This window comes from Lycium barbarum, chromosome 1 (genome assembly GCF_019175385.1).
Source record: "Lycium barbarum isolate Lr01 chromosome 1, ASM1917538v2, whole genome shotgun sequence".
In the NCBI taxonomy this organism is placed as follows: Eukaryota; Viridiplantae; Streptophyta; class Magnoliopsida; order Solanales; family Solanaceae; genus Lycium; species Lycium barbarum.
The window spans coordinates 10,528,744-10,541,463 of NC_083337.1; the positions used below are offsets into that span (position 1 = coordinate 10,528,744).

Consider the following 12,720-nt stretch of genomic DNA (forward strand, 5'->3'; position numbering starts at 1 on the left):
CGAACAGTTCCTGAAACTTAAGCAAAATGGCAGGCCAGTTCAAGAATACTATTTGGAATTCGTTAGTCTGGCAAAGCATGCCCCACACATGGTACCTGATATGAGGGCAAGAGTGAGAAGATTCGTGGGAGGTCTTGATTCCCATTTGTATGATGGAGCCAATATTGTTGCACAAAATGGGACCATGACTATTTCCAAGATGGTTGCTTTTGTGCAGGGCAAGGAGACAAGGCTAAAGGAGGAAGAAGCCTTACAAAAAGAGAAAGACAAGGAGTACAACAAGAGGGTCAAATCTACCGGACAGTTCAGCGGGAACCGAAATAGGAACTTCTTCAAGAACAGGTCAGCAGCACCTGCTCCGTCCACAGCAAGTGCCCCACCCCCTAAGTTCCGCAATGATAAGAGGCAGAATTTCAGGCCATCAAGTTCGTACTCTCAAACTAGTGGGGGTCAGTCGAACTATAATTATCCGATATGCGGCAAATGTAATAAGAAACACTTAGGTGAGTGTCTCATGGGCAGGAATGTATGTTATGGTTGTGGCCAGAGGGGCCATATTCAGAAAGATTGTCCATCAGCTAGGCAAGGTACCGGAGGTAATGTGACGCAAACCACAAATTCAGCAGTCCCTCGTAATAATCAGGCCCAGCAGGGGAGCAATGCAGTTAGGGCTGGGAACGCAAGCGGGGGGCGAAACCGCATGTATGCATTGACAGGCCGTCAGAATGCAGAGGCTCGGGCAGATGTTGTTACAGGTACTCTAACAGTTTTCACTTTCGATGTATATGCCCTTATTGACCCAGGATCCACCCTATCTTATGTAACCCCTTTTGTTGCTAAGAAATTTGGTATTGAACCTGAAAAATTGTATGAACCCTTTGAAGTGTCCACCCCCGTTGGAGAATCACTCACAGTTAGACATATGTATAGGGGTTGCCCAGTTTTAGTCTACCACCGCAGAACCATAGCTGATTTAGCAGAATTAGAAATGGTAGACTTCGATGTGATCATGGGTATGGATTGGTTAGCTTCATGTTATGCCACAGTCTGTTGTAGAACTAAGGTGGTAAGATTCGAGTTTCCTAATGAGCCAGTCATAGAATGGAAGGGTAATTCAGTAGTACCCAGGGGTAGATTCATTTCTTACCTAAAAGCCAGAAAAATGATTTCCAAGGGTTATATCTACCACCTAGTTCGGGTCAAGGATTCATATGCTCAAACTCCTACTCTTCAATCTGTTCCAGTTGTAAATGAATTTCCGGAAGTCTTCCCCCAAGATCTTCCAAGAGTCCCTCCTGACAGGGAGATTGAGTTTGGAATTGATTTACTTCCCGATACTTAGCCGATATCTATTCCACCATACAGAATGGCTCCAGCGGAGTTAAAAGAGTTAAAAGCCCAATTGAAAGATCTACTTGATAAGGGGTTTATTAGGCCTAGTGTTTCGCCTTGGGGTGCACCAGTCCTATTTGTCCAAAAGAAGGATGGTTCTTTACGTATGTGTATAGATTACCGACAGCTGAACAAGGTCACCATTAAGAACAGGTATCCTCTTCCTAGAATCGATGACTTATTTGATCAGCTGCAAGGTGCCCAATGTTATTCCAAGATTGATCTCAGGTCAGGTTATCATCAGTTGAAGGTTAAAGAAGTGGATATTCCTAAGACAGCTTTTAGGACCCGTTATGGCCATTTCGAATTTCTCGTTATGTCATTCGGGTTGAAAAATGCACCAGCTGCTTTTATGGATCTTATGAACAGGGTCTTCAAGCCTTATCTCGATTTATTCGTCATTGTCTTTATTGACGATATTTTGGTGTATTCCCGTAATGAGGTCGAACATGCAGAACATCTCAGAATAGTGTTGCAGACTCTTAAGGAGCGAGAGCTTTTTGCAAAATTTTCAAAGTGTGAGTTTTGGCTTAAATCAGTGACATTCTTAGGCCACGTGATCTCGGGTGAAGGTGTTAGAGTTGATTCTCAAAAGATTGACGCCGTAAAGAGTTGGCCCAGACCCGCTTCAGTTTCTGATATAAGAAGTTTCTTGGGTCTGGAAGGTTATTATCGGCGCTTTGTGGAAGGATTTTCTTCTATCTCTGCTCCGTTGACCAAGTTGACTCGAAAGAAAATTAAGTTCCAATGGTCAGATGCTTGTGAGCGAAGCTTTGAAGAGCTGAAGAAAAGATTGACTTCTGCCCCAGTTTTGACCTTGCCAGAGGGAACCGAAGGATTCGTGGTTTATTGTGATGCTTCGGGAGTTGGTCTCGGATGTGTCTTAATGCAGCATGGTAAAGTTGTAGCTTATGCATCTCGTCAGCTCAAGGTTCACGAAAGAAATTACCCGACTCATGACTTAGAATTGGCAGCTGTAGTTTTTGCGCTTAAGATATGGCGACATTATTTGTATGGGGTGCACGTTGATATTTTCACGGATCATAAAAGCCTGCAGTATATCTTCAAGCAAAGGGAGCTAAATCTTAGACAGAGGAGATGGCTCGAATTGCTTAAAGATTATGATGTGGATATTCTTTATCATCCGGGAAAAGCTAATGTTGTAGCGGATGCTCTTAGTCGGCATTCCATGGGGAGTTTAGCCCACGTGGATGTGGATAAGAGAATTATGACGAAGGAAGTTCACCGTTTGGCCAATCTAGGAGTCCGACTTTTAGAATCCGGAGACGGTGGGGTGGTTGTTCAGAATAGTACTCTTTCCTCTCTAGTCGCTAAAGTCAAGGAGAAACAATTTAGTGATCCCTATTTATTGCAGCTGAAGGAAGGGATTCACAAACATAAGACAACGGCTTTTGAACAAGGGGGAGATGATGGTGCCTTGAGGTACCAAGGCAGATTATGTGTCCCAGATGTAGATGGACTCAGAGAGCGAATCATGTCGGAGGCCCACAATTCCAGGTATTCTATTCACCCAGGTTCCACTAAGATGTATCATGATCTCAAGGAGATGTACTGGTGGAACGACATGAAGAAGAGTGTGGTAGATTCTGTAGCTAAGTGCCTGAACTGTCAGCAGGTGAAAGCTGAACACCAGAGGCCTGGTGGCTTGGCTCAGAATATTGATATTCCTGTTTGGAAATGGGAAATGATCAATATGGATTTTGTATCAGGTTTACCTCGTTCAGCTAAGAGGCACGACTCTATTTGGGTGATCGTTGACCGGCTTACTAAGTCAGCACACTTTTTGCCAGTCAAGACCACATATTCAGCAGAAGACTATGCCAAGCTGTATATTAGTGAGATTGTCAGATTGCATGGGACACCAGTGTCCATTATTTCAGATCGTGGAGCTCATTTTACAGCGAATTTCTGGAAATCCTTTCAGAAAGGATTGGGTACCAAAGTGAACCTCATCACAGCTTTCCATCCCCAAACAGATGGCCAGGCAGAGCGTACTATCCAGACTCTGGAGGATATGTTGCGCGCATGTGCCTTGGATTTCAAAGGTAGTTGGGATGATCACTTACCACTCATCGAGTTTTCCTATAATAATAGTTATCATGCTAGTATTGGGATGGCACCATTTGAGGCTCTGTATGGGCGAAGGTGCAGATCACCAATTGGTTGGTTTGAAGTAGGTGAAGCAGAGTTATTAGGACCAGATATGGTTTATCAAGCTATGGAGAAAGTCAAGTTAATACAAGAGCGTTTGAAAACAGCTCAGAGCCGCCAAAAGTCTTATACAGATGTGAGACGAAGGGATTTAGAATTTTCCGTTGATGATTGGGTGTTCCTTAAAGTCTCACCCATGAAAGGTGTTATGAGATTTGGCAAGAAAGGGAAGCTAAGTCCCAGGTATATTGGACCTTACAGAATTTTACGAAAGGTCGGTTTAGTGGCTTATGAACTTGAGTTGCCACAAGATTTGGCAGCTGTACATGAATGTATGTATGAACATGAATTCCATATGTATGTTCGTTATTGTGTTCAACTCCTAGGGCATTAAACCCAATGTATTGGTAGCCCGTAATTATGTATGTATGTATGAACATGAATTCCATATGTATGTTCGTTATTGTGTTCCTAAACCTCCATTTCAGACATTAGGAATCCTAGCTTAATCCATGAATCATGAATTCTTTCTCATGTGTTCTCATTATGTTCATATGAAACTGCATGAGTTATTTCATGAAAATATGTTTACAAGTCCTTTCGTGAAAATCATGATTTCAAGACAAGTACAAGTTAATTCACGAAAGTCATGGGCTTCTTAGCCAACTATGTTATTTTCATGTTCGGGAGTTGTAATAATACCGAGAAGGCTCAGATAGCCTAAAACTACGTATGCCAACGTAGGATAAGAATCGCTCCGCCCAGTAGGACGATTCCTTCATATGTTCCCCATTGAGGGATTTGGATCCATTTATGTTATGTTCATGTCTCGTGCCCCTGCAAGGTACGAGATGGCTTAGCTGATCGGGCAGAGATCAGACTCCACGCTTCTCCCCGTGGTGGTTTATGTCGGTATTACAGATTATTACAGATCATTTCAGATTATCTCATGCTTACAGTACTCATGTTTTATGTTCAGTTTCAGTTTCAATTCCATGTTATGTACTCATGCTCATGCTCATGCTCATGTTCATGTCCCAGTTTTCAGTTTTTAGTTCCTATCATGTTATTCTATGTCCCATGTTGTTCTTCCGGTTGCTTTACATACCAGTACATTCAATGTGCTGACGTCCCCTTTTATTTCCTGGGGGCCTGTATTTCACGATGCAGGTACGGATTTACAGGACGACGCTTCTGATCATTAGGATTTGCTCGTGCTAGCTTATTGGTGAGCCCCATTTCATTCGGGGTTTTAAGCATTGTCTTCTCTATGTAGTTTTGCATGTAAAGGTATGCTGGGGGCCTTGTCCCAGTACGTATGACTTCCAGTCCAAACTCAAAATAGAGGTTTCATAGACTAGACAAATCAGTTATGTCATGATAGACATTTGAAGTCATATGGACGTTTGGGCACACTCATGTTTAAACAAGTACTTTATTATGTAATATGACCTATTATGTTGTACAAAGGTTCATCATGCATTCACGTCATATTCCGCTTATAATATGAAATCATGTTAGTTCAGCAAGTCATGTGGTTCGCTCGGTCACATGTAGTCAGGCACCGAGTGCCGTGTTACGTCCAGGCCATGGTTCGGGGCGTGACAAACACCCATTTACACAACTTCACACACCATACACGACCCAACTTCCAACATACTACATTTCATAATTTTCATCCATATTAACATACTACAACATGAATTAAACGTTCACAACACATAAACAAGAGTAAAACTTACCTTTCTTCTCCAATTCTACACTTTGGTTAGGGTTTGCAATCGACACCACGAATGGTTGGATGACCCAAACAACTCTTCCACGCTACTTAGGGACCTCAATATAGTGGGTTTGTACCAAAGAATAAATTTTTGGAAGGCTTGAAATGGGGTTGGTTTTTTCCTTGTTCCTAGCCGAGAGCCTCTTGTTGAGGTTCTTCCACTTTTGTTTTATTTTGCTAAGTATAGAATGGTGAGAAGATGACTTAAGGTCATCTTTTTAAGTCCCCAAAATATCTCTTATTGTCTTTGGCCCACACAATGTGTTGGACCAATTAAAATTGGCCACACAAATGTGTGGGACCATTTAATGGATCACACGGCCAAAGGGCCATTTTGCAAGATTTTTTTTTTTTTAACTCCCAATTTTATGAATTGTGATCCCAATTTTTCCTAAGTGTTCAATATCAACAATTTCATATATAACTTATGTCTCAAAATAAAATCAAATGGACAAAAGTCCCGACTTCAAATCCCGGAATAGTCTTGGCCTTAAATTATCATAGTTGATCCGGGTTGTCCCAATGTATAAAATATACGGGACATAACAAAAGTACTGAGGAATATGACAGTACTCGTTGTTACATCATCATGACGCAACGTGTGAAAAGCTGTGAATAGACTACGAATTCTTCCACACAAAAGATTGGCCAATGTGTAAAATGCTCATGTACTAATACAATATGAAACAATTTTCAGGATTATGTTATAATTGGCCAATGTGTCTCCAAACAGGCGTTGATCCTCAAAATTCAACTTTAGCCTCTAGAATTGAAGGGTGCACGTAAAATTCCTTTAAAAATAATGTCAATTGGTTTGCGATTCACAATGGTGATAATAAAGCATAGTGTCAAATAATACAGAGATATAATTGTACGTACCTTCAGATCTTTCTCAAGCCTTTCTCCCATGGTGATTTCTTCTCTACCTTGAATGTAACTGGAATTGAAGTTTGTGTTTTATGGGGGTTGAGTTTGTTCTTCGTTGATTACGCTGTAAGGGAGCGGCACAAATATTGTTTTGAAACGGGATGTAGAGAGTTTTGGAAGACGCTAAGTTTCATAATTATGATAAAGTTGTAACTGAATACCAATTTGTTTTTTTTTTGAAATAGTAATTGAGTTTACTGGGTTTAAAATAGAGGATAAAGCCCAAAAAATTGACAAAATAGATAAATCTATTTTCTCATCAATGAGAGGTACCACGTGACGCGTATTGTGCCCTGCTTTATATAATTATATAGTTTTGTAAACTAAAGTCAAAGTTGTGGGCCTATACATTTAATTTTTATTCTTGGATTAAAAAACTAATGAACATGTCTATTAAATTTTGGGCACTTACTATTCAATGTATGGACATGTTGAGAAGCTGGTACAAGAGATAAAGAAAGGTGCTGCATCAGTTGAGGGTGTTGAAGCTAAGCTATGGCAGGTCCGTTAACGACATATCACACAATCTTGTTGAGTTTTTCAGATTTATGCACCGACTTTGTGGAGATCTTTTACACTATCATATTAAGTTGACCTACGGCAATAGATCACTCTATAATAAGTCCAATAAAAGTAACTCTTAACAAACAAGAAAATCTTTGACCGGAATTTATTCGTGTAGCCTTTAAATATTTTAAACTTTAATTATTAATATGACTTATAGTATTTTTTTATGTAGTTTCTAATTACATACATTATTTTTCAAAAAATTTAAAGATTGAATGTCCGAATTCACAAATTTGACTCTCGAAATTCGAACTTTATCACATAAATTGGGACATAGGGAGTAGTTAAATAACATTGTTGTATCTAGTTATATATTGTCAGTATATATAACTTAAATCCGTTTCCGTCGTTAATCTTATATGCCAATTGATATATGGAACAGGTGCCAGAAATTCTTTCAGAAGAAATTCTTGCAAAGATGAGTGCACCTCAGAAGGGTGATGCACCAGTGATTATACCAGATGATCTTGCAGAGGCTGATGGCTTTATATTTGGTTTTCCAACAAGGTTTGGGATGATGCCTGCTCAATTTAAGGCTTTTCTTGATGCAACTGGTGGTCTCTGGAAAACTCAAGCTCTAGCTGGCAAAACTGCTGGCATTTTCTATAGCACTGGTTCTCAAGGAGGAGGCCAAGAAACTACCGCGTTAGTCCTTTTCCTTTTCTTAAATGTCTTCAATTTTGTGTGTATTTTTAGCTATGTTATATGAATCCTTCGGTAATGGGCATGACAAGGGTGTGGATACAATGCATTGGATGCCTACACTTATTGTATATGGAAGTTTTCACAAACTATGTCAACATTTAAAGAAGTGAACGAATCAGCTACATCATATTAAGAAAAACACAATTCAAGTACATTAGTGCAACATAGTTGTCCTCGGTAAGTTTTCATTTTTCCAAATGTATTCATAGTGATTTATTAAGAAACAGTACTAAATACTTCTTTCTTTTATATGCGGCATCAAACAACCGCTGGCCTCTAATAGGCAAATGAGGCTAGGAAGCATTGATTGTCACGTGGTGTCCTTTTATTTTTTTATCTATGTCTTATGTATATTTGGTAAAATTTTCGATGAAATAATATGAATGTTGATAGCAATTACACAACTTGTTCACCATGGAAAGATTTTCATTCCAATTGGCTACACGTTTGGAGCTAGCATGTTTGAGATGGAGAAAATCAAAGGTGGAAGTCCAAATGGTGCTGGTACTTTTGCTGGTGATGGCTCAAAACAGCCTACAGAGCTTGAATTGGAGCAAGCTTTTCATCAGGGGAAATACTTGCCACCATCACTAAGAAGCTCAAAGGCTCTGCCTAAAATTTCAGTTTACCATTTGCATTCTATAGTTTTCTTTTTTCTCTTTATAGTTAAGTTGGTACCGGACTAAGAGTGAAATGTCCTATTTTTATCAGCATATTTATAGGGATCATATGGTCAATGTTTGTTACAGGTAGATTTTACATGTTTATGAATCTTTTCTTTTTGTGCCCAAAATCACTGGATGTTACACCAGGTGTGCTTATTGAGAAACAACTAGCTATATATCTTCAACACATAATAACTAGCACTTGCATCACAATGCATAAACTTGACAATCAGTTTATAAGGGAGTTGCAAAGATTAATCTTTACCCATTGATCAATTTTATCTTTTCTCTACTCTTCAACTGGAACATTATCTTTTGTTCTAATTATATTTTCGAGGTTGATACTAAATGAGAAAAGAAATCTACTGTTGTTTCCATAGAGATATATGCATCAATCCCGCAATGACAAACCCAGCGAAGCTTGATGCATAGTCCGGATTAAACAGAAAGGAGGGAAAAACATATGCAATCTAAGAAGGAAAAGTATACAACCAAATCCAGTTTCTTATTTCAACGATTCCAACTTGATAATTCTGACTAATTTTTGAAAAAGCAACCACCACAAAACATCACAGGGAAAGGAGCCGGGACAGAAATTAAGATCAAACTGAGGAAATAAAAAAGGCAAAACAAAATAACTATCACTCCATTTCGTATCTTTTAGGCAAATCATTTTATCATTATAAAATAATAAGATCCACTTTGCACATTACTTATCAAGAACTTTAAAAAAAAAAAAAAAAGGCATTGAAATGATTATACACCGTGCATGTTTTTGAATAGCCAAAATTGTCTCTTATCTTTGGGGTAGGCTCAATTTTATCCTCTAAATATAATCCTGAGCACCATTTATCCTCTAAGTTTGCAACATTTGAGCAGTTTTAGTCCAATTAACGACGCATGGCTAAACCATTTAAAAAACTAAACGGAACACATGCTACTCACATGACAAGATAAAAAGAAATTGAAATCTTACACAAATACAACTTTTTAATTACATTGTGTACAACTTTTCATATATCCCTTAAATATCTCTATGAAATGCATTAAAATGGAAAACTTGGCTTCCCTAAAATTCTAATTATGTATGGATTACCATTAAAATAGGATCTTAATTAATAAACGATACCCCATCACATAAAACTTAGCTTACTTTCTGCCATCACATATTTATTATTCAATTTTTCTCTCTCTTCCATGAAATAGGAAAATTAACTCTGTTAAATTATTTGTATATATTTAATATAGTATACAATGTATGTGTTATGAAACAATAAACTAAAGCAAGAATATATGTAGAACAAGAGAGAAGAGAGTTCTTATTTCTTATCAGGGATGAAATACAATGAAGAAAACATCTCTATTTATAGGAGAGAATTGACTTGGTGCCAAAGTCACAAACCCTAAAATCCCTCCTAAAGATAGACATCACAATATTATCATAATATTTATAACACTCCCCCTTGATGTCTATTTCGATAGATAATATGCCTCATTAAAAACCTTACTAGAAAAAATCCAGTGGGAAAAATTCTAGTGAAGGAAAAAGAGTACATATTTCTAATAATATACATTTTGGTTGCCTCATTAAAAACCTTACAAGAAAAAAACCCAGTGGGATAAAAACCTTGAAAGGGAAAAAGAGTACAACATGTATTAACTCCCCCTGATGAGAACTTCAGTCCAAATATTTGAGTCTTCGCATTCCAATCTTGTGCACCATCTTCTCGAAAGTTGCGGTTGGTAGAGACTTAGTGAACAAATCAGCCATATTATCACTTGAACGAATCTGTTGCACGTTGATATCACCATTCTTTTGGAGCTCGTGCGTGAAGAACAACTTTGGTGAAATGTGCTTTGTCCTATCTCCTTTTATGAATCCTCCTTTCAATTGGGCAATGCATGCTGCATTATCTTCATATAAGATTGTGGGTATTTTATCACATTTCAAACTACACTTTTCACGAATGAGATGTATCATTGACCTCAGCCACACAACTTCACGGCTCGCTTCATGAATAACTATTATTTCAGCATGATTTGATGAGTTAGCCACAATAGACTGCTTTGTAGATCGCCAAGATATGGCAGCACCCCTACAAATAAATACATAGCCTGTTTGAGATCGAGCTTTGTGTAGGTCAGATATGTTGACACCTAATTTTGGCTCGACGTGCTTAAAATTAACGTTTTGGGGGCCCTGATTCGTTAAAGAGCACGAAATACATTTTTTTACACATTTTTACATTTTTTTTCAACAATTTATTGATGATTATCCTTATTTTAGGAATTTTCTCAATTTATTGTCATTTTTCAAGAATCATTATTTTTGCACATGTATAGCGTAATACTACCATCTTTATGCAAGTAATAATTGTTTCTTAATTTTATAGCGATACCTTTTCATATCTTACACATTACTATTTATATTTTATACTTACATTATTATTTATACATATATTAATTAACTATATTTCAGTACAGCCCAACAGTGCAGAGAAAAGCGGAGCAACTATTTTTTTTAAAATGCAGAGCAAAATTCAATCAAATCAAGGTCTCGTCACTTTTTTTAAAAAGTGGACATTTTGAGGTGATGGGTTAGATTTTGATTAGTTAAAAGAAATAAGGGGACAAAGGGGTATGGCTCTATATATTTTTTTTTTTTGGACTTTATGTTATAAAAGAAGGGGAGGAGTTTAATTTTATGTGGATCCAACACATATTTGCACAACACACACAAGCACATATCAGATCTTCTATTTTCTCTCCCCTAAACCCTAAACATTTTCTTTCTCCCCCCCCCCCCCCCCCACTTCTCTCAAACGCCGCCACCCCCCTCCACGCCGGAGCTCCGAGATCCGGTGAACTCCTACCTCATCCCCACGAACTAAACACCCCAACATCACAACGACAACACCGCCCTTCCAATTTTCCTGCTCATCTCCCCATCTTCGTCTTCTTCGCTGCTCCAGCGAGGAGCTTCAAGCTCCGGTGAACCGGAGCAGCCGCCGACAACCACCACAACTCCACTGCCAACTTCGGTAAATTACACAACCAACACAATCTTATACACACAACAAAAATATTATGAGATCTTGCTTTAAATAAAACCACTAACGTTTTTTGCCTCTAGGTCAGCCGCCTCTCCACCATCTTCTCCGGCGAACTCACGTCGCCGGAGCAACCAATTTCGTCTTCTCCAACAATCCCACTGTTATGCGTTTTTATTTTTATTATTATTATTATTATTATTATTATTATTATTTTCTTTCATATATTATTGTACGTGTATCTATTTGTTTTATGTTTTTGGACTGATTTCTTACAAGATTTTTATGGGTGTTGTTGCTGCCATTGTTGGGCTGTTTTTGGGCATTTTCCGGTGGCTTCTATGTTGTCGGAGAATCTCAGTCTTGCTTCTTATTGTTGCTGCTTATTGTCACTGTTTTTTTGGTTTTTCCTCCGCTAACGTTCTTGTTATTTTCCAGATTTTAACGAAAAAAACTAAGCTATCGCAAAGCTTTGTTTTCTTTACTGGTTATGGTTCGTTGAAGGATTCTATTGGCTTGCTAGATACCTTTATCTTACTCAATCCAATATGTTCTCTGGTGGAAAATATTTTATCATTGTTGAATCATTGCTGGACGTTTCTACTATTCTTGTTTTCAACTGAAAGTTCATTATTTGATGTGTTTCCATGGACAACATTTCGACACTATTAATTTTGTTGGTTCTTCTCACTGTGACATGTTTGTTTGAAAAGATATTACACCCGAATTGGCCGATGAAGAAATTTCCTTCGATTTCCAAGGCCTTCCATGTACAAAGACGGGTTTTTTATTTTAAGTTTATTCATTATTTCTTTAATTCATCCGATAGTTATTTATTTTTTTACTAACATTTTTATTAAGTCTCATGCAGGTATCTGGAGTTACTTTTTGAAGATGACACTCAAAGGAAGTTCAAATAGCTTCTTAAATTCTCTGTTTATATATATATATTTACGTTATTAAGTTATACAAGCATAAAATATAGTGAAACTTTACTTTTTAGGGTGCAGGTTGATGGTATTTATTTATGATCTGCTTAGGTGATTTAAATTTTATGTGTTTTAGACAAATCAATATTAGGCAGTTATTATTTTCGTAGCTAATATTCTTATAGTTATCATGTTTCGCTATAGTTTTAATTCAATAGCTTAGCACACTTAAGTAAATAAATAGGGTGATTTGCCTCAATATTTAGGCTTTAGAATGTACTCTCATAATTAATTGATTAGGCGTACATACTTAGCTAGTTAAATTAGTTAACTCACCTTGAGTGCAAAATAATTTCATGTCCATTCCTTATACCCTTTTCACATACCCAAGCTTCTAAGTTGCGTATAACTTTTTTTTCAAAATAATTATTATATCACATATGTATAAAATACGTATTGCACGATTATTTATGTGAATAGTCATATTAATTATTCTTTAGTCTAAATTCTACTAATTTTTGTAAATAATAATC

General features: G+C 37.5%; 1 pseudogene; it reads left to right on the top strand.

Annotated features, from left to right (window-relative positions):
• Positions 1-6,674: 6,674 nt before the first annotated feature.
• LOC132627845 (NAD(P)H dehydrogenase (quinone) FQR1-like) lies at positions 6,675-8,159 on the top strand (annotated as a pseudogene).
• The last annotated feature ends 4,561 nt before the right edge of the window (positions 8,160-12,720 follow it).